Source organism: Kogia breviceps, chromosome 3 (genome assembly GCF_026419965.1).
Source record: "Kogia breviceps isolate mKogBre1 chromosome 3, mKogBre1 haplotype 1, whole genome shotgun sequence".
Classification (NCBI taxonomy): Eukaryota; Metazoa; Chordata; class Mammalia; order Artiodactyla; family Physeteridae; genus Kogia; species Kogia breviceps.
This window is the reverse complement of record NC_081312.1, coordinates 36,381,738-36,404,771: the sequence shown is the minus strand read 5'-3', so window position 1 is coordinate 36,404,771 and position 23,034 is coordinate 36,381,738. Positions and strand designations below refer to the sequence as shown.

The 23,034-nt window shown below is 37.5% G+C and overlaps 1 protein-coding gene across 6 annotated transcripts in view; it reads left to right on the top strand.

The window, feature by feature from the left end:
- The window catches only part of FUT8 (fucosyltransferase 8), a 350,097-nt gene that overhangs the window by 12,338 nt on the left and 314,725 nt on the right, over positions 1–23,034 (top strand). The window lies entirely within an intron of this gene.

Below are 23,034 nucleotides of genomic sequence, written 5' to 3'. Positions count from 1 at the left end.
TTTTCTTAGTTTGATTAATATGTGTCTTGGTGTGTTTCTCCTAGTGTTTATCCTGTGTGGGACTCTGTGTTTCCTGGACATGGGTGACTGTTTCCTTTCCCATGTTAGGGGACGTTTTCCCCTATAATCTCTTCAAATATTTTCTCAGATCCTTTCTTTTTCTCTTTTTCTGGGACCCGTATAATTCGAATGGTGATGAGTTTAGTGTTGTCTCAGAGGTCTCTGATATTGTCTTCAATTCTTTTCATTCTTTTTTCTTTATTCTGCCTTCCAGCTCACTTACTCCTTTTCTGCCTCATTTATTCTGTTATTGATTACTTCTCATGTATTTTTCTTTTCTGTTAACTGTGCTGTTCATCTCTGTTTGTTTGTTCTTTAGTTCTTCTAGATCTTTGTTAAACATTTCTTGTATTTTCTCAGTCTGTGCCTCCATTCTATTTCCGAGATTCTGGATCATCTTTGCTATCATTACTCTGAATTCTTTTTCAGGTAGATTGCCTATTTCCTTTTCACTTATTTGGTCTTGTAGGTTTTTACCTTGCTCCTTTATTTTGCTGTCTTTTTTTTTTTTTTTTTTTTGGTGGGTGGGGTTATGTTCCTGTCTTACTGGTTGTTTGGCCTGAGGCTTCCAGCACTGGAATTCATAGGCTGTTGGGTGGAGCTGGGTCTTGGTGCTGAGGTGAGGACCTCTGGGAGACCTCGCTCCAATGACTATTCCCCAGGGTCTGAGGTTCTCTGTTAGTCCAGTGTTAGGACTCGGAGCTCCCATTGCAGGAGCTCCGGCCTGATCCCTGGCTAGTGAATCAAGATCCTGCCAGCCGCTTGGGGTGGCAAAAAAAGAAAAAAAAAGAAGAAAGGAAAGAAAAAAGAGAGCAGAACAATAACAAAGAGTAAAAACTAAAATAAGGTTAGAAAAGCAACAGATATGTTAGAAAGAATGAAAAAGTAAAAATATAGATGAAACAACAACTGGAATGTAAAACAGAGCCGTAATAGTAAAAAAGAGGAGGAAAAAAAAGCCAGAAAAGGCCTTGGCTGTGGGTCGTGGGGCTTAGGCAGGGGTGAGGTTTAGGCGTGGGCGGGGCCTATGCTTAGGACCCACAGGGCCCGAAAAGGCTCTGGGGGTTGTAAGGGATGAGGCTTAGGTTCAAGGCAGCAAGAGGGGCCCAGGAGTGCCTTTGGCCTTGGAGGGTAGAGGACCAGGTCCAGGACCCCAGCAGCTCACTGGGCCCAAGTGGGTGGGGAGATGCTAGGTGTGTTCCCCCCCAATCCTCCGATCTGGAGGGCATCCCCCGTTGCCTCTCTTCTTCTCCCCCCACCTCCCTCCCTCCTAAGCTCCTATGACCCATGTGGCCGCAGGGGTCCCGAAAGGCAGGGGACCAGACCTGAAAGCCCAACAGGCTTCCCGGGGCCGAGTGGGTGGGGGAAACGCCTGCAGCACTTCCCCTGATCCCCCGGCCCTGGAGGGTCCCCCTGTCCACCTCTCCTACGCTTCCCCCTTCCTCCCTCCCACCCATGCCCATAGAACCCACGAGGCTGGAGGGGGCCGCAGAGAATGGAGGGGACAAGGCCTCGGAGCCCAGCAGGCTTCCTGCGGCCCGAGTGGGCAGGGGAAATGCCGTCAGCACCTCCCCTGATCCTCCGATCCCGAGGACCCCTCCCTAATCTGCCTCTCCTCTTCTTCCCTTGCCTCCCTCCTACACCCCTAGGACCAGTGTGGCCCAGAGGGGGGCCTTGGAGGGCAGAGGACCTGGCCTGGGAGCCCCGTAGGCTTCCTGGGGCTGATTGGGCGGGGGAAATGATAGGCACGCTCACCCTGATCCTCCACGCCCCTGAGGGTCCTTCTAGGTGTTAGAACCCCCCACCCCCTCCCAGCCACCCCTCAGGGGCACTGGTCCTGTCCGGCCTACACTTCTCCTCCCCCACAGTCCCCCCATGTCCTACCTGGTCGCTTGGGGGTTTGTCCCATCTCCTTGGGTGTTGAGGTCCCCCACCAGCGTCTGGCAGATGCCCTAGTTGTGGGGAGATGCGAACTCTGAGCCCTCCTCTGCTGCCATCTTGACTGTAACCCCCTTTCTTTCTCTTTTAGAAAGTTTAGTGAAACTCTAGGGTTTAGGAGGGTGGTAATTGAAGCTCTTGAGCCAAAAGGTCTTTCCTTAGCATTGGTAAAATTAGCCTTAGCCATGAGAAATGTAGGTTTACTGAGTAATCCTGACTGCTTCCTCTGACGTGGTTACAGACATCTGGGTCTTCACTAATTAAAACTGTTTATTTTTAAGGTCCAAACAGTAGAAGTATCAGCTTGATACTTATAGGTTTAAAGTATTCATAGAATGAGTGATGTAATGTTATTTTTAATTTGTAAGTAAATGAAGACTATCCTCATTATGCTGAGTAGGCTGAAGGGATGTATACCTAATAAGGATGTACAAACAATAAACTAAAGAAACTTGCTAATATGCAATTAGGAATGGTTCCTCTTAATGAAAGGACTCTTATTAGTGTTTATAATGGCACAAATTATAGTGGTGAAAATGAAATCACCAAAGAATTCTGTTCTGGAGCAGTTTGTCAGGTAACAGATAAAAGAGCACATCCTCTATTCTGTAACTGTCTACAGAGGTTCACGTAGAGCCATGCAGAATCCTACCTAAAAGGAAATAGTGATCAATAACTTAAGTAATTTCACAAGTATTGTGCACATTTCTTCTGTGTATATTTGTATGGTACCTGTCACTTTCTCTTTCCATGGCAAATGTAAGGTACCTAACTTTTGGAAATTCTGAAGGGAAAGGATCTGAAGTTTGGAAAAAAGGCTGTTTTCTTTGTGTTTTAGTGACGCTTTTTGACATAAAATTTTTTGAGAGCTCCACAGATGTAAAGCTAAAATCTGAGTTATTTCATAGTAATTTTTTGGATAGCTTTATTGAAGTATAATTTATATACCATAAAATTCACAAGTTTACATAAATTTATACAGCTGTATAACAGTTATCACAATCCAATTTTAGAACACTTTCACCTTCCAGAAAGCTCCCTTTTGCCCGTTTGCCCAACCCGTGTTCCTACCCCCAGCTCCAGGCAACCCCTCGTCTGTATTTTGTCTCTATAGTTTTGCCGTTTCTAGAAATTTGACGTTAATGGAATCATACAATATGTAATCTTTTGTGTTTGGCTCTTTTCACTTAGTATAGCCCTGTTTAGTAATTTGAAAGAATGGATAAAGTAGAAAAGCTTTGAACTTGGAATCAGGAGACTTGGATACTAGTGTTGGTTCTGCCACCCAGATGTGTAAACTTGGGTAGGCCATTTGTCTTCTCTGGGCCTCTGCTTCCTTCTCCATAAAATGAATTATTTTGATTTTCTTCTATTCTAGTTTTCACACCTGGGTAGACATTCACTGACCTTTCCCTAGAATGTACCTTAACTCTTCCCCTTAAGTGTAAACACTTTATGTCAACATATGTTTTTTCTGAATCAAAAACAAGGCTTATGGTCGAAGAGATGACTCAGCAATGGCAAATTTGAGATTGCCTTGAAAAGTCAAGATGGCTGATTAAACTTTTGCTTGGGCATTTCTTAGTTCATGTGTACAACTTTGAGAATAGGGGTAGTCTTAAATGCTGAGTTAATAATCAAGACTTTTGAAGAGAATAAAGGCAAAGTTGAATAATTGTCAGAGGTAGAGCTTTAAAAGTGATCAAAGCTTCTTATGAACATAGGAAAAAATTATGCTTTTTAGTTATTTCTTTTGTTTTGGAAGTAGAAGGTGGGGTAGAGCAACTTTAGTTAAGTTTGAGCCAAGTTGGGCTCAAGGCATCCAAGTGGGATTAGACTGTTTTTCAAAGAAGAACCGAAGGAAGTGTATGTCTACTGTTGGGAAGACTGTCCTAGGGCTCATCTGGAGGCAAAGCTGACAGATAATATTCAGGTGACAAATTAGGAAAAAAATACGTATACAGGGAATTAAAAAATATGTTTGTGCATGTGTTTATGTATGTGTAGCAGGTATAGACAACTGACTGAGTAGCTGGTATCAGGTATATTCCAAGGGAGTAATGTGCATTTTCAGTATAGTATAATAAAAGATAGGGCATTGAATAACAACTAGCTAAATTAAAAAATGAGTACAGTGACGACTTTCAAATATTCAGTAATTTTGACTCTTAGAAACTATCAGAGCTTCTTATATCATCTATAATAGTAGGAAGTATGGCTATAAAATGATTGAACTTTTATTTTTACCCAACATACTAGAACGTATGAGTGGTAACCCACAGAGCAGGCACTGTGAAGGAGGGGAATGTAGCTATAAATATATTTTACTGATGGTGTTATTAGAGCAGCATAAGAAATTTTGTTTCATGCTTTATAGTCACACTTTTTGCTTAGAATGGTATTTTTTTTTTTTTTTTTTTGCGGTATGCGGGCCTCTCACTGCTGTGGCCCCTCCCGTTGTGGAGCACAGGCTCCGGACGCGCAGGCCTAGCGGCCATGGCTCATGGGCCCAGCCGCTCCGCGGCATGTGGGATCCTCCCGGACCAGGGCACGAACCCGTGTCTCCTGCATCGGCAGGCGGACTCTCAACCACTGCGCCACCAGGGAAGCCCCCAGAATGGTATTTTTAATAAATACCGTAAGTCATCTAATTATCACCAAAAACATCCCCAAAGCAAACCTATATTAAATGGATGAAGATTTGTCATTTTTGACAGTATTATGAAGATTGTGTTAAGACTTACAAGGAGTTCCAAAAGTTGAATCCCAAAGCTTTTTATGCAATGGCAGCATTCTAGGAATAAGTATAAAGCTTTCTAAGGTGACTGTTTTTATGGCAACAATAGTCTTTTGAATATATGCTATACCGTATATTTTTAAATATCTCACTGAAGTTGTACTACATATAAAATACCTAAATATGAATTATGTAATTGGAAAAATTTCAGTGTAAAGGAAAGAGACACTTCTTTCTGTAACTTCTGGAGCTCCAAAATATTAAAGATGATCATCATTCATATTTTCCCAGGTAATTTTAATTTTTAATAATAATAATAAGTGAGCAACTGGTATCAGTTGCTTATCAGTATCACTTATCAGAAGGTATAGCCATTTCTAGGTTTAGAATTCTTGTTCTTTATATAGTTCTCTCAAATACTTGCTCTTAAGAATATAGACACTAGGGATTTCTTGAGTAATGAAATACTAATTTGATATTTAAGCAAAGCATCAGAGCAAGACTAGAACTGCATTAAAGCAGTAAAAATGATTAATTTAAAAGTTTTAGAAAACTTTTAAAGGGTGCTCCAAATTACTTACTTATATTTGCTAACAATTCTTTTCTGCTTGACTTCCTACAGGGGCTATTTCAGCCCTTTTCTACCTCTTTCCTAGCCCTCAACAGCATACTGCTCTCAGACTTTGCAGGTTATTTCACTTACTTTTTTTTTTGAAAAGTGTAAGAAGGTTAAGACCATCGAACAGAGGCTTCCTCAGCTTTGCTTTTCTTTATCTTTAAGTTGTGCAATTTCCCCTTCTCTGTACCATTTGGTGTCAGGGATGCGTCCGTTAGGCTTTCATGACTACTTCATGACTACTTTATATCTCTGCTACCCTTTAGAATATAGGGTTCATTTGTTCACTCCTTTATCATTTTAATTTCAGTCTCCCCTAACAACATCTTTACTGGCCTAAAAAACAAAAACGCAAACCCCAAACCACCTTTCCTTATTCTTTCTGTCACCTCCTGCCCTTCCCATCCCTGGCCTTTTTTGGTATTACCCACAGCCCAAAGAAAAAGCAATATGCCTATTTCAATTTTTCGACCTTCTTTTTCAGTAAAATCATTCTCTCTGTTGTTACCAGTGACCTTCTGAACTGCCAAATGGAGACTTTTTTTAGTATTAGTTTTTGCTTTTTAATTCTTCAGATTTGATACTGTGAATCCCTTTTCCTCCTTGCTTTTCTTTATAACTTTGTAGTCCTCCTGGTTCTCCTATATATTCTAGCAACTTTTCATTTACAAGGTCAACTTCTTTATTAAGTATTTGCCTTATACATTTTTTTTAATCTAGACTTTTTTCCTTGTAATGTTATCTTCAGTGAGTACCTCTTTCAGACAACTCCGACCCATGTAGTAAATGTTGAACTTCAGTTTCCAGCTTGAGAGCTCCACTTGTTTGTTATTCAGTCAAGCTCAGTGTGCTCATTTTCTTTCATCTAAAATGTGTTATTCTTTCTAACTTTCCTTCCTTTATTGTTGGCTTATCCCTCCTATTTTCCAAATTTGAATTCTAAGTTATCTTTGAATTCCCGATCAGATCCATTCAGTTGTCAAGCTGTGAATACTATAGTGTTTCTCTACTTTATCAGCTCTTTTCTATTTCCTTTTCTTTTTTTTTTTTAACCACAGAAGTTTAGGTTCTCATTACTACTAACATAAATAATTATAATTTTGTAATTGCAATAATAGAGGGAGAGGGGGAAGAGGCAGTTCTACTAGGGTGTGATAGGTGGGGAAGGCAGTATTGAAAGGAAGTGACATTTAAGCTTAGCATCAAAGAATAAGTAGGGACATTCCAGGCAGGCAAACTGAGGAAAGACTTGCTAGAAGTTTATTATATGTTGTCAACTCTTAAAACTTTTGCTTTAATCCTTAACTACATGTGGGTGTTTTTCCTATCGGCATGTGCTATTGCTTTTCTTCAGATATTGGAACAATTTAAAACCAGAGTGACACAAAATAACATGTATTTGTATTACCTCACTTTGAGTGAGTAGAGTGGTAAAAATATGAAGGGGTGAAAAGTGAGCACCATTTGCATTGAAGACTTAAAATCTAAAGACTAAAATTTACATTAAAGGCTGCCTTTAATGTTCCTGACACTTGGAATGTAAATCTTTAATGGGTAGCTGTTTTCAGTCTACCGTTGACCCTTGAACAACTCAGGTTGGAACTGTCCAGGTCTACTTATACCTGTATATTTTTCAGTAGTAAATACTACAATACTATAAGGTCTGTGGTTGATTGAATCTGTGAATGTGGAGGAACCGCAGATATGGAGGGCTGACTATAAATTACACTTGGATTAATCCATGCATGTCGTTCAAGGGTCAGCTGTACTTATATATGGCTTTATCTTTTTAAAATTTTAAATAAATTTATTTATTTATTTATTTTTGGCTGCATTGGGTCCTCGTTGCTGTGCACGGGCTTTCTCTAGTTATGGCGAGCGGGGGCTACTCTTTGTTGTGGTACATGGGCTTCTCATTGCAGTGGCTTCTCTTGTTGCAGAGCATGGGCTCCAGGCATGCAGGCTCAGTAGTTGTGGCTCATGGGCTCTAGAGCATAGGCTTAATAGTTGTGGCGCATGGGCTTAGTTGCTCCGTGGCATGTGGGATCTTCCCAGACCAGGGCTTGAACCCGTGTCTCCTGCATTGGCAGGCGGATTCTTAACCACTGCTCCACCAGGGAGGTCCTGGCTTTATCTTTTATTTTTGCCTCTTTCCACACATGTTTGATTGCCTTACAGTAGGGTTTGGTAATATCTTATATTAATAGCCACCAATACTAAAAATAAATTAACTGAAGGCCACAGCAAGTAAAGAGATGATTTACTATTTCTGTTCCCTTAGGGAAACAAAATGTTTTGTTCTTTTCAAATGGGAAGGATTAAAAACAACAATTCTAAAATGATTAAAACAAGATGACTTTCTGGCTTTGTAAGTAGGAAGAACAGAGGTGGAGCAGTCCAGGAACAACCAGATCCAGAAATTTAAATGATGTCTTCAGGATCCTCTCCATTTCCTGACTTTACTTCTTTGTTTGTGTTGGTCTTATTATCTGCTTATGTTAGAAGGCTTCTTTCATAGCAGAGATGTGTGGACTCAGACTGTTGAGAACTTAAGTTTCTGAAGGAAGGCCTCTAATGGGGCCCATCCTTGGGTTAATTAATCACTGGAGAATTGTCATTGGCATTGTCATCAGAACCACATAAAATGGGGGATGGTTAGTTTCCCAAAGGATGGGAATACTATAAACTAGGGGAATGGGAGAAGGAATGTGAAGTAGGCAAAAACCATCTATAGTCATTAGAGAGGAGGAGGAAAGGAAGAGAGTACAAGACACAGGGAAAGAGAAATGCATACATAGGAGAGGGAAGCAGGGAAAGGGAAAGGAACTAGTATTTGTTGAGAATTTACTATGTGGTAAGCCTTGAGTTAAGCATTTTACATTTTATCTCCACACCTCAGTGGAGGCAGCTATATTATCTCCAGAGGATAACCATTTCTAGAATAGTTGTTTTTAAAAACCTTTTCTTTCTTTTTTATTCTTTTCTTCATTTGGCATATTTCCTGTATTTTTCCATGTGTTAAAAAGTAGAAGTCTTAAAAAATTTGCATGCACTAAAACTCACACTGTGATAATACAATTCTTTGGGTTTTGATAAATGCATAGATTATGTATCCACCACAAGAGCTCCTGTTGCCCCTTTGTAGTTAACCTCTTGCCTCTTGTCTCCAACCCCGTGATGAACACTGATGTGTTCTTTATGGTCAGTGTTCTGCTTTTTTCAGAATGTCATATAGATGGAATCATAGTTATATAGACTTTTGAGTTAGCCTCTTTCACTTAGAAAATGTTTTTGAGATTGATTCATGTTGTTGCATGTATTAATAGCTCCTTTTCATTGCTAAGTATGGATGTACATTGTTTATCCCTTCATCTGTTGAGAGATGTTTGGGTTGTTTCTCATTTTTGGCAATTATGAATAAAGCTTCTATAAACATTTGAGAATAACTTTTTGTATGAACGTACGTTTTCATTTCACTTGGGTAAATACCTAGGAGCGGGATTGCCAAATCATATGGTAAGTGTATATTTAATTTTATGAGAAACGGCCAAACTATTTTCCAGAGTGACTATACCATTTTGTATTCTCACCAACAACGTACGTGAGTTCCAGTTGATCTTCATCCTAGCACTTGGTATTGTCAGTTTTTAAAATTTTTTAATTTTAGCTCTTTTAGGAGATTTTTATCATTGTGGTTTTAATTTATATTTTCCTAATGATCTCATGATGCTGAGTATATTTTCTTGTGCTTTAAAATACACTTCTTTAACACTCTGAGGGTGTGTATTTGCTTTTAAAAAAATGATTGCATTTTTTTCCTGAACAGTACAGTAAATGGCCTTGACAAGGCCTTTGACAAGCATTTGGGTTATAGCTGCTACATTGCACAATCCAGAGGACACCATTCATACTAAAGAAAAAAAATGCTCTATGGAGTTGTGCAATGCAGCAGTCCTGGCTATATGTTTATAGCCATCATCTAGGATTATCAGTGATTAGGTTCCATGTAAGATTTGAGTACTATCAAATGATGCATTTAAAAATCATTCTTCATTGTTTCCCTGAAATGAAATTTTGTCCAGTAGCAGGTTCTGAAGAAATGCCCTACAGCAAATATGTCTAATGGATCAGGCTTAGGAGACAGAAAGTCCTGTTTCAAATACTCTGCTCCTCCACTTATTGCCTGAGTGACCTAGGGCATCTTATCTAGCTTCTCTGAAGCCATTTCCTTATCACCAAAACAGGATTGATAATATCTGCCTTTTGTAGATGATGTGGTAAGAATTATCAATAATGCACATAAAATACCTGACACAGAATGGACCTCCTCAAGTTGCAGCAGCTTTTACTTCTATTTCTTACCACTGCTTATGCTGATTACCCAAAAGCCATATCCAACAAATGCTTAGGGTACCAACAAAGCAAAGGAAAAACAATTTCAAAAAAATTTAAAAGCAATTAATATTAAAAAAAAATTTTGGAAGTAGTAATTGGGAAAAAAAATAAGAATTTATTGGACTAATTTAATCTTAGTTTAGAATTTCATAGGGAGGAGGTAGATGATTATATTATTATATTTTCTGTACTTGGAGCCTCTAAAGTTCTTAATTTGGTCCCACCACCGCCACTGTCATCACTGCCACCTCTGTACCATGCCTGTATTAAAGAAAGATTCTTTGAAATATATTAACTGTTTATGGACTTAGAAATACACTTTACTTGTTTGAGACAAGAAGATATGTGACTGAATACTAGTTGACATCATTAGTTCTGTCCAGTGAAGTGAGAATATTTGAGATCCCAGATAATTTTATAAGATTTTTCTAAACTTTGTAATTTCTTCTTGTGATCCTATGGTAGCTACAGTAAAATCCTTAAAACAGCATGGCAGGAGAACCAGGGAGATTATATTAGATCTGCTCTATGGATACGAAGAGAGAGGTTTACCAAACAATGGAGTGGGTATGAAGAGGAGTTTGGTTTGAGCTTCTGGACCTGGGAAGTAACTTTAAAGTCTTTAACTGTAGAAGAGTGATGGTATGATTTTGTTTTTTGGTTTGGTTTTAAACTATCTCTCTACCTTGGTGTTTTCTGTCTGTTAAACAAGTTGGTTTTTACTTCTGTATAGTAAGGAGTTTTACAACTTTGAGTCAAATTATTTTTGCTCACACTTTTGTTACTTCTCAAGTGAGTTTTTTTGATAGCAATATGAGGAGGAGTAAGAAATAGCCTAAGAAGTAGAATTAAAGATCCTTCTCCTCTTTCTCCATTTCTTCTCTCTCAGGTAAGTAATATTTCATTCCAGTCATTTTGTAGCTTAGATTAGAGAAGGAAGATTTGCATTCACATCTCCTATTTCATCTGTCTTTTCTTGCCTTTGATCTACTATGTCAGATTGCCTTTTTGTCAAGTTAACAAAATCTAGCTATTTAGTGAGCACTATCTCTAGTTGCTGAAAGACTAAGTTTCCGAGGTTCTTTTACAGATAGGTTTATAACCTTGTGAAGAAGTTCTGATAAATGGTAAGTGGAAGTATGTGATACTTCCCAAAGTTTTATTTAAAGGGAGAGGTGTATCTTTATCTTCTTCTCTGCAGCTGCCAACTTAGACCATGAGGATGGACTGTACTTCATGGATGGTGGACTGGAGAGTGGAAGGATACTGTATGTTGATGACATGGTAGAACAGCCCTAGATTGCCTTTTTTTCAGATTATTTTATGTCAGGGAAATAAACTTTTGGTTTGTTTAAGGTGCAGTTAATTTGTTTTGTTACTTATAGTTGAATCCTGCTACCCACCCCCACCCCCATCCTAAGGCACCTCCCCTTCTCCTGCTTCCTGGTCTGTGGTTGAACTCTTGATACCATTTCACTTTCCCACTTCTTAAATCCCCAAAGTCTCTACTTCCAACATTTTCAGCTATATTTTTTCACAGACACAGAATTACAATTAGAAGCAATTATAAATGCTAGATATATGGTTTCTGAAATTTTAATTACTTTAAAGAAAATTTTTAGACTGGAATATAAAAGAATTTGTAAGTGTAGTTGCTGGTATTTTATTTTCTATTGAAAAAGATATAATTTCCAAAAAATAATTTGTAGCCATTAAGTACCACCACCACCTCCTCTCCCCTGCCCCCCCAGTGGTGGTAGGCATAGATTAGTTTGGTTAATTAGCCACCAGCAACTCCTCCAGTGATTATGTCTAAATCACTAATACTCTCATTCTTACCTGCCTCTTTTGGAGAACTCATCCTACCCCTACTCTAGTCACATGGTCCAAATGGAAGCTTATTACCTCATAGTTTAAGGATGGTTATGTGAGATGAGCAAATACTAGCTCTGTTCTGGGTTTTTGGAATTACACCTAGCAGGGAAAGAGGCTGTAAGGATCTGGAAAAGCTGGTTTAGGAGAATCATACTAATACTTAGAAACAGAAATAGAGATGGAAGGAAACAATCCAGTCTTTTTCTCAGAAAACGGATAGTGTACATCATCTGGGCTAATTAGAATTTCTTTTCTAGTAACTTCTGATAATTTGCAACTGAGATATAATTTCAAATCAGACTGTGTTGGGCACTTGAACTGGAGGGTCAAGTCAAAGTACAGAAGTTTCTTTAAAACTATATTCCTAAATATAAATAAATATATATGTATATATATTTCTGGCTGAGTTGAGTCTTCACTGCTGCATGTGGGCTTTTCTCTAGTTGTGGCAAGCAGGGGCTACTTTTTGTTGCAGTGTGCAGTCTTCTCATTGTGGTGGCTTCTCTTGTTGCAGAGCATGGGCTCTAGGTGCGTGGGCTTCAGTAGTTGCAGCACATAGGCTCAGTAGTTGCGGCACATGGACCCTAGAGCACGTGGGCTTCAGTAGTTGCAGCATATGGGCTCAGCAGTTGTGGTGCATGGGCTCTAGAGTGCAGGATCAGTAGTTGTGGTGCATGGGCTTAGTTGCTTCGCGGCATGTGGGATCTTCCGGACCAGAGATTGAACCCACATCCCCTGCATTGGCAGGCAGATTCTTAACCACTGTGCCACCAGGGATGTCCTAAATAAATATATTTTTAAAAAATTTAAAAGGATGATAGAAGCTATATTCTTTGTCATTTTGAAGAAAGTTCTTGCCTAGTACAAAATTTGTTCTGTCTCAGTTATTCAAGCAAATTACTCATTCGATAAACTATAATGTTTCATGGAGAAGAAAAGAAACTACAAGTTTTTCTTTATGGATGCAGAGAATTTTTAAAGGAAAAAAGCCCGTGTCCCTCTAAACAACATTAGCAATAATAAAATATGCACAGAAACCTCCTAGTGCTAAGAAACCATCATTTAAGTGCTGAGCCCTCTAGTCCTTCTCTTGGACCTCTTTATAAAGAGAAAATGATCTTGTTTTTATTTTAGGAATACTGTATAGGAAAGTTATGAACCAGTGACTATACTGGTCCTTTGAAGTGTGGGATGGTAAATAGTAGAATCTGATCAGAACTTAAAACATTTACTTTTCTATCCCTACTATTGAAAATAATATTGTCTTTTGTAATTCATTTAATATTTATGTCTCTTCTTTTTTTCTTTTTTTTTGGCCATGAGGCTTGTGGGATCTTAGTTCCCCAACCAGGGATCAAACCCATGCCCCCTGCAATGGAAGCATGGAGACTTAACCACTGGACCGCCAGGGAAGTTCCCTATGTCTCTTTTGTAATGCAAAAAGTATTGGGTTGGCCAAAATATTCGTTTGGTTTTTTCTGTAAGATGGCTCTAGTAGTGCTTAGTTGTCTTTAACTTCATTCGAAACAGTTTTGTTATATTGTTTTGTGACAGCTGTCGTATCAGTGTGCATTTAAAAAAAAACTTATCAAAATTGGTGAACTTTTGTGTAGCCATTTTAATATTGAAGATGGAAGAAAAAAAGCAACATTTTCAGCATATTATGCTTTATTCAAGAAAGGTAAAAACACAACTGAAACGCAAAAAAAGATTTGTGAAATGTATGGAGAAGGTGCTGTGACTCATTGAACGCGTCAAAAGTGGTTTGCGAAGTTTCATGCTGGAGATTTCTTGCTGGATGATGCTTCACAGTTGGGTAGACTGGTTGAAGTTGATCGCGATCAAATCGAGACATTAATTGAGAACAATCAATGTTATACCACGTGGGAGATAGCCGACGTACTCAAAATATCCAAATCAAGCACTGAAAATCATTTGCACCAGCTTGGCTATGTGAATCTCTTTGATGTTTGCGTTCCACATAAGTTAAGCGAAGAAAACCTTCTTGACCATATTTCCACATGCAATTCTCTACTGAAACATAATGAAATGTTCTGTTCTTAAAACAAATTGTATCAGGTGCTGAAAAGTGGATACTGCACAATAACGTGAAATGGAAGAAGAGATGGGGCAAGCGAAGTGAACCACCGCCAGCCCCACCAAAGGCAGGTCCTTCATCCAGAGAAGGTGATGTGTATACGGTAGGATTGGAAGGGAGTCCTCTATTATGAGCTTCTTCGGGAAAACCAAACAATTCCAACAAGTACTGCTCCCAATTAGACCAACTGAAAGCAGCACTCGAGGAAAAGTGTCTGGAATTAGTCAACAGAAAACGCATAATCTTCCATCAGGATAATGCAAGACCGCATGTTTCTTTGATAACCAGGCAAAAACTGTTAGAGCTTGGCTGGGAAGCTCTGATTTATTTGCTGTATTCACCAGACATTGCACCTTCGGATTTTGATTTATTTCGGTCTTTACAAAATTCTTTTAAAGGAAAAATTTTCAGTTCCCTGGAAAACTGTAAAAGGCACCTGGAACAGTTCTTTGCTCAAAAAGATAAAAAGTTTTGGGAAGATGGAATTAAGAAGTTGCCTGAAAACTGGCAGAAGGTAGTGGAACAAAACGGTGAATATGTTGTTCAATAAAGTTCTTGGTGAAAATGAAAAATGTCTTTTATTTTTACTTTAAAGCTGAAGGAACTTTTTGGCCAACCCAATATTTATTTTATGGCAGAATCATCTTTGGTTTCTTTAGCAGTATCATATACTTCGCTCTTCTAAATTAGTACTAGAGATTTTTCCTAAAGTCTTTGTTTTTGATAGAACAATGGATAGGCAATTGAAAGAAAATTTGTAAAGAGTGATCAGAATACTTCTAGTAATGCCACACTGGTTTTAATATAAATGGATGAAGAAGTACCTAGATTGCAATACAGGTAAAGGAGAAGGCAATGCGTTAGAGAGAAGTTATTTTACTAGGTATCACCCTAAGGATATGTTACTCCTGAGAATGAACTAGTTTTCAAAATATCCCAGTTTCCCCCTCCTGACACAAATTTTCTTTCCTGCTGCCTCTGGGCAACCTTTCCCTGTACTTCTGAACCTTTAACGAGAATGTTATTAGATAGCTTTTCTTTTGTCTGTGAAACTCCTGCTCCTGTACTGGGTGGTTTCCTAAACTTGTCAGTACTGCTGCCCAGAATTGACAGAGAGGCACATTTTCTTAGAAATTTTTGTCACCTCTTTTGAATAAGGCCACTTTTATTGTCTCAGAGGTCTGTTTTCCTCTTCGATTAGGCAGTTCAATAATTTGTTCAGCAAATGTTTGTTTATTGAGAAAGTACTATATGACAGACACTGTATTAGGTCCCAGTATGTCAACAGAAGCTAAATTGCTCGAAGGGAAGACACTTTAACCTTTAGGTACTAAAGTTTTACCTATTTTTTCATTCTGTTTGTAATTTTGAACTTCAAAAACAAAAATAGAGATTATATCGCTTTCCTATGAAACATCACCCGACTTCAACCTCCACCCTCTGTTAGAAAACAAAATTCAGCTGAATAAATTTGAAGATTTAATTGGCTTTATTCAGTGATTCATGAATTGGGCAGCATTCCATCTAGTAAATAGAAAGGAGCTCTGAAGAGCTGAACAAAATGGGAGACTTTTATAGGCAGAAGGGGACAGGGACAAGGAAAAAGCAGATTACCTCATCTTTCTTTGGAGGAATTGAAGGGGTCTATCAGGCAGATTAACTCACAACTGCTGACCAGGAAATTCCAGGTTGACTTGTTTAAGATTACATTCCTGTGAGAGATTGAAATTGCAATTAAGTTAGGCATTAAGTCTTGGTTTGTGGACATGGGGCTTAGCAGAAGTGACTCCATTTTGGGCCTGTTGTCTCTTCCCTCAACACTTTTTTGTTGATGTATCTTCATGAAAATTCCAGAAATCATGCTGTCCATAAATACTTTAGGATGAAACTTGAATTTTTTTTTGTGGTGTAACTACAGTGCTGTTATCATACCTAAAAACAACTAACTGTAATTCCTTAAAATTAATTAATACTCCCCAAATATGTACAAAATCATTTTGCATTTGGTTTGTTTGAGTCAGGATTCCAAAAAGTCTACGCACTATAATTGGTTATGTAATACCTGTTTTAAGTTTCTTTTATTTTTTATTTTTTTTATTTAAAATTTTTTTTAAACATCTTTATTGGAGTATAACTGTTTTACAATGGTGTGTTAGTTTCTGCTTTACAACAAAGTGAATCAGTTATACATATACATATGTTCCCACATCCCCTCCCTCTTGCATCTCCCTTCCTATCCCACCCCTCTAGGTGGTCACACAGCAGGGAGCTGATCTCCCTGTGCTATGTGGCTGCTTCCTACTAGCTATCCACCCTACGTTTGGTCGTGTATATATGTCCGTGCCACTCTCTCACTTTGTCACATCTTACCCTTCCCCCTCCCCATATCCTCAAGTCCATGCTCTAGTAGGTCTGTGTTTTATTCCCGTCCTACCCCTAGTCTCTTCATGACATTTTTTTTTCTTAGATTCCATATATATGTGTTAGCATACGGTATTTTTCTCCTTCTGACTTACTTCATTCTGTATGACAGGCTCCAGGTCTATCCACCTCATTACAAATAACTCAGTTTCATTTCTTTTTATGGCTGAGTAATATTCCATTGTATATATGTGCCACATCTTCTTTATCCATTCATTTGTTGATGGACACTTAGGTATCTTCCATCTCCTGGCTATTGTAAATAGAGCTGCAATGAACATTTTGGTACATGACTCTTTTTGAATTATGGTTTTTCTCAGGGTATATGCCCAGTATTGGGATTGCGGGGTCGTATGGTAGTTCTATTTGTAGTTTTTTAAGGAACCTCCATACTGTTCTCCATAGTGGCTGTATCAATTTACATTCCCACCAGCAGTGCAAGAGTGTTCCCTTTTCTCCACACCCTGTCCAGCATTTATTGTTTCTAGAGTTTTTGGTGATGGCCATTCTGACCGGTGTGAGATGATATCTAATTGTAGTTTTGATTTGCATTTCTCTAATGATTAATGATGTTGAGTATTCTTTCATGTGTTTGTTGGCAATCTGTATCTTCTGTGGAGAAATGTCTATTGAGTTCTGCCCATTTTTTGATTGGGTTGTTCGTTTTTTTGTTATTGAGCTGCTTGTAAATTTTGGAGATTAATCCTTTGTCAGTTGCTTCATTTGCAACTATATTCTCACATTCTGAGGGTTGTCTTTTGGTCTTGTTTATGGTTTCTTTTGCTGTGCAAAAGCTTTTAAGTTTCATTAGGTCCCATTTGTTTATTTTTGTTTTTATTTCCATTTCTCTAGGAGATGGGTCAAAAAGGATCTTGCTGTGATTTATGTCATAGAGTGTTCTGCCTATGTTTTCCTCTAAGAGTTTTAAAGTGTCTGGCCTTATATTTAGGTCTTTAACCCATTTTGAGTTTATTTTTGTGTGTGGTGTTAGGGAGTGTTCTAATTTCATACTTTTACATGTAGTTGTCCAGTTTTCCCAGCACCACTTATTGAAGAGGCTGTCCTTTCTCCACTGTACATTCCTGCCTCCTTTATCAAAGATGAGGTGACCATATGTGTGTGGGTTTACCTCTGGGCTTTCTATCCTGTTCCGTTGATCTATATTTCTGTTTTTGTGCCAGTACCATACTGTCTTGATTACTCTACCTTTGTAGTAGAGTCTGAAGTCAGGGAGCCTGATTCCTCCAGCTCCATTTTTCGTTCTCTAGATTGCTTTGGCTATTCGGAGTCTTTTGTGTTTCCATACAAATTGTGAAATTTTTTGTTCTAGTTCTGTATAAAATGCCAGTGGTAGTTTGATGGGGATTGCATTGAATCTGTAGATTGCTTTGGGTAGTAGAGTCATTTTCACAATGTTGATTCTTCCAATCCAAGAACATGGTATATCTCTCCACCTATTTGTATCATCTTTAATTTCTTTCATCAGTGTCTTATAGTTTTCTGCATACAAGTCTTTTGTCTCCTTAGGTAGGTTTATTCCTAGATATTTTATTCTTTTTGTTGCAGTGGTAAATGGGAGTGTTTTCTTAATTTCACTCTCAGATTTTTCATCATTAGTGTATAGGAATGCCAGAGATTGCTGTGCATTAATTTTATATCCTGCTACTTTACCAAATTCATTGATTAGTTCTAGTAGTTTTCTGGTAGCATCCTTAGGATTCTCTATATATAGTATCATGTCATCTGCAAACAGTGACAGCTTTACTTCTTCTTTTCCTATTTGGATTCCTTTTATTTCTTTTTTTTCTCTGATTGCTGTGTCTAGAACTTCCAAAATTATGTTGAATAAGAGTGGTAAGAGTGGGCAACCTTGTCTTGTTCCTGATCTTAGTGGAAATGGTTTCAGTTTTTCACCATTGAGAACAATGCTGGCTGTGGGTTTGCCATATATGGCCTTTATTATGTTGAAGAAAGTTCCCTTTATGCCTACTTTCTGCAGCATTTTTATCATAAATGGGTGTTGAATTTTATCAAAAGCTTTCTCTGCATCTATTGAGATGATCATATGGTTAAGTTTCTTTTAAAAAGGTCTACTTACTATAATTGGCTGTGTAATGTGTTTTGTTTCTTTTAAATTAGAATAGCCTGCCTGCTCTGTTTTTTTTCTCTATGCTGTTGACTTGTTGAAAAAATAAAGTTTTATTTTGTTGGTTTTGTTCTGAAAGAATTTAGTTAGATTTGGAATTATTAGCACTTGATGCAACACATTTCATTTGTATTACTTCCTCTTGATAAAACCTAGTTTTCCAGGTTGTCAATTAGTTGCAGAAAGTGACTTCTGTCTTTTAAGTGAATTCTGTGAACTCTGCATCCATCCAGAGTCCTTCTTGCTGGGAAAGACTTAACTTCTCTGGTGATTTAAAGCCTTTTTAAAAAAAGAACTCTTAGATTTTTATGACATTTGTGGCTAGCATGTAAGTTACAAGCATTAGAGTTTTTTAGGGCAATAAATAAAGAAGAACCAATAAAGGCAAGAAGTGAGATACCATAGTAAGAATTATGGGAACATTTTACCATAGTCCAGTTATCTCTTTTGTTATAGATGAGAAGTACCCTTGACCTAAATGAGATTGAGGAGAAACTTCCTTACCTGTGCAGTAATTTATAACAGCTAAATCTTGTAGTCATTATTTTAGACCCAAGGTAACAGAACTAGAATCACATTTCTTTTTTAAAGATTTTTAAAAATTTATTATTCATTTGTTTTATTTATTTTTGGCTATGTCGGGTCTTAGCTGTGCACGTGGGATCTTCGGTGAGGCATGCGGATCTTTCGTTGCGGTGTGTGCCTTCTCTCTAGTTGTGGTGTGTGGGTTTTCTCTTCTCTAGTTGTGGCACACAGGGTCCAGAGTGCATGGGCTCTGTACTTTGCTGCACGCGGACTCTAGTTGAGGCGTGTGAGCTCAGTAGTTGTGGCACATGGGCTTAGTTGCCCCGCGGCACGTGGGATCTTAGTTCCCTGACCAGGGATCGAACTCATGTCCCCTGCATTGGAAGGCAGATTCTTTACCACTTGACCACCAGGGAAGTCCCAGAACTACTTTTCATACTATAATCAAAACCACATCTGTTGCTTAAATAAAAGAGGAAAAAATGAATAAATGTAATAAGCAATTTATACAGAAGGAAATGTATTTTCACACATTTTAAGTGGTTAATTTCTTATTAAGATGGTATCTTGGATAGTGGCAAGACATCTTTTACAGAGACAATACATTGACAGGTAACTAATTTTCATTATAATTTTGGGAATTTATTTCCTTCCTTATTTCATAGATGGAGACCTGTTATACACTATGGTGATGGAGTTAGAGATCAGGTTTGTTGAAACATAGATGTAAGTTTAATTATGGTTTATAGTACTGTGCCTTATAATATTTTCATGTATTTGTAGAAAAATATACCTGTGTTATTAGTAATTAAAAAAATTTGAACCAAGCTTTGGTTCACAATGAGATTTGTTTAATGAGTAAATTTTTTTAAGTTTAAAACTGAGTATGGCACAGAGGGGCATCCTACAGAATACCTCAGAACTGTCAAGTCATTAAAAACAAGGAAGGTCTGAAGAACTATCACAGCCAGGAGGAGCCTAAAGAGACATGACAACTAAATATAATTTGGTACCCTGGATAGGATCCCAGAACAGAAATAGGGCTTTAGGTAATCTGAATAAGCTATGGGCTTTAGTGAGAAATAATATATCAGAATTTGTTTATTAATTTTAACAAATGTCCTTTACTAATGTGAGATGTTACTATTAGGGGAAACTGAATGGGAGGGTACTATGGAGTGAATTTTTCTTTAAATTCACTGTGATGTGAATTTTTCTTTAAATCAAAAACTGTTCTAAAAGAGAAAGGCTATTTAAAAAAATGAGAAAGTAGTTGGTTTTAAAAATATATGAAATTAACTGCTTGAGGACAGCGTCATTTGACTTATTCATATTTGTATACTTAAGGTTTAGCATAGTGCCTAGCACAAAATAAGCACTCAATAAATGCTGTGTGACAGTGTTACAGTTAGGTTATTTTGTGGAAGGAGCTTCTGTAAAGATGAGAAGCAGGAAGTTGAAAAAGAAGCTACTTAATTTTCTCAATTTCTATTAAAAAAGCTGCCAAAAATTTATTTGAGTTGATTTTATTTGAATACATTTTATACCGAATGAATTGAAAATGTTTGCATAAACTTTCTATTATTGCTTATGAGGCCAATTTGAAATTAGCAGTATTGTAAATGATTCTGCATCAAGCTTCGTTTAGTTTATAAAACTATTTCATTCCATTAAGAGGCTGAGTGCTAGATATTAAAAATAGTCCTTAAACAAGAAGAATTTAATGTCATATTAATAAAACCCCTGAGTATATCAACATTATTAGCCATTAGGGAAATGCAAATTAAAACCACAAAGAGATACCACTGCATATTAGAATAGAAACAAAACTTTGACAAATACCAAGCTGGCAAGAATGTGGAGCAACTGGAACTGTCATACATTGCTGATGGGAATGCAAAATTGTACAGCCACTTTGGATAATAGTTTGGCAGTTTCTTATAAAATTAAACATATGCTTAACATGTGACCCAGAAATCTCACCACTAGGTATTTGCCCAAGAGGAATGAATTTATGTTCCCTCAAATTAAATACATGTCTGCTTTATAAGGCATTTGGTCCAAGTACTGGTTAAATAAACTTTTGTTAAGTATTGTTTGATGTTTTCTCTATTAGTTTTTTTAACTTTGAAGGATTTGTACAAAAAGTGACTGATATACAGAAAAATTTTTATATTAAAAGAATTAGTACTATAATCATTCTGTGCAAAGAATTTGACCTAGAAGTACAATGTCACATTTTTGAATAGGTAATAATTGTTATTTATTGAAATCATAATACTGTCCAGTGAGCACTTTGCTAAACATTTTAACTATATTTTCCTAAATTATGGTTATTCTGTTTTACTCATGAGGAAGCTGAAGCATAGAGGTATTAGATGTCTTGCCAGGATCACACAACAAGAATGTGATAGAGCTGGAATTTCAGCCAGCTAATCCATAGTTTCATCACCCAAGTGTGTACTACTAGATAGTACACTTTAATCTTACCTATTTTATTTTTGAATTTGATACATCTTTTGAGCCTTTTAATCTGTAGGTTTCCCTCTCATCTCTTTCTCTTCCGTACAGTTTAGCTACTGAACCCTGAATGACTTGTAGGGTTTCCCACAGTTTGGTTCTGCTGATTGCATGCTAACGGTGTAATTCAGCATGTTTTTCTCTTATTTACGTGTCCTGCAGATTTTCCGTGGGATCTAGAGGCTTGATCAGAATCAGCTGTGATCCTGGCAAGACTATATGAGGTGTTATATGCATCAGGAGGCACTTGATATCTGGATGAGTCTTTTTCTGTGATGTTAGCAGCCATTGATATTTAATGCCTAGATCCAGTTAATTCATTGGGGGTTGCAGAATGGTGATATTCTAAATTATTTTTCTTTTATTTATGATTTAAGGTACTTACATAGAATATTCTCAACTGCTATTTTGTTACTAAATAGTACAATTTACAAGGAAAGGCAGGATAAATGCTTAATTCTTTATTTTTAATTACCAGTTTTCAAGGTAGTGAATTTGTGCTCTAAAAACTTCTGAAGGTGTTTTAGTTTATTTAAGGATCATTATGAGCTTGTGGATTTAGACATATTTAGAGTTTAATCCATTGCAATTAATGTGGTTAATGAAGCTCAAATTGTCCCATCTTTGACTAGTGGGAGCCTCTTTAAGAGGTTTCTGAATCCTTTTATATGTCCCTAGTTGTCTTTTATTGCTTTTTTGCTGTTGGTATGAAAAGGTGTTCCAGGCTTATTTTGTAATTTTCTGCTGATTCTGTGAAATCAGACATTTCTCCAAAATTCCCTGGCGATGGAGATGATTATATAATAGAGTTAATACTAGTTGAGGAGAGCCTCAACTAAGAGCCACCAGTAAAAACAACTTTGATTCAGCATAAAACATTATGTTCCTGGAACATAATAGGAACTCAAGAATATTTGTTGGGGCTTCCCGGGTGGCGCAGTGGTTGAGAATCCGCCTGCTGATGCAGGGGACACGGGTTCGTGCCCCGGTCCGGGAGGATCCCACATGCCGCGGAGTGGCTGGGCCTGTGAGCCATGGCCGCTGAGCCTGTGTGTCTGGAGCCTGTGCTCCGCAATGGGAGAGGCCACAACAGTGAGAGGCCTGCGTACCACAAAAAAAAAAAAAAAAAAAAAAAAGAATATTTGTTGAATGGATATTAGGATGTGAATATCTTTATCTCTGATTTTGTACCTTTTTTTCCCTTGGCTCAGAGGTGCTCAGTCAATGTAGTGAAGGGAATAATGAATAAGATCATGGCCTTTGATAGCAGATCTCATTCCACCAAATATTAATTGTATGATCTTGAAGAGAGAAGTAAATTTACCAAATTTCTATTTCTCTGTCTGTTAAATGGGTTAACAACTAGCTCATAGCATTGTTATTAGAAGTTTAATTGAAGTAATTTAATGCCAGTCAATAATTTTAATAATCAACACAGTGGCTGTTACATGATAGATGCTTAATAGAACTTAGCTGTAATTAGTATTCCTGTTGTTATTGGGTTTATGTATTTTCTTCAATTAATTATCTAATTATATTTTATTTAATATCAAAGTAAACTACCAAATACATGGGGTATATATACTAATTGGTGGGTGAAAGCAGCTGAACAGCAGTCTGGGTAACAAAAATTAACTTGGCAGTATAAATTTCCTTTTGCAAATTAATGTAGATATAAGGGTTGATGTATTAATAATTTAAAC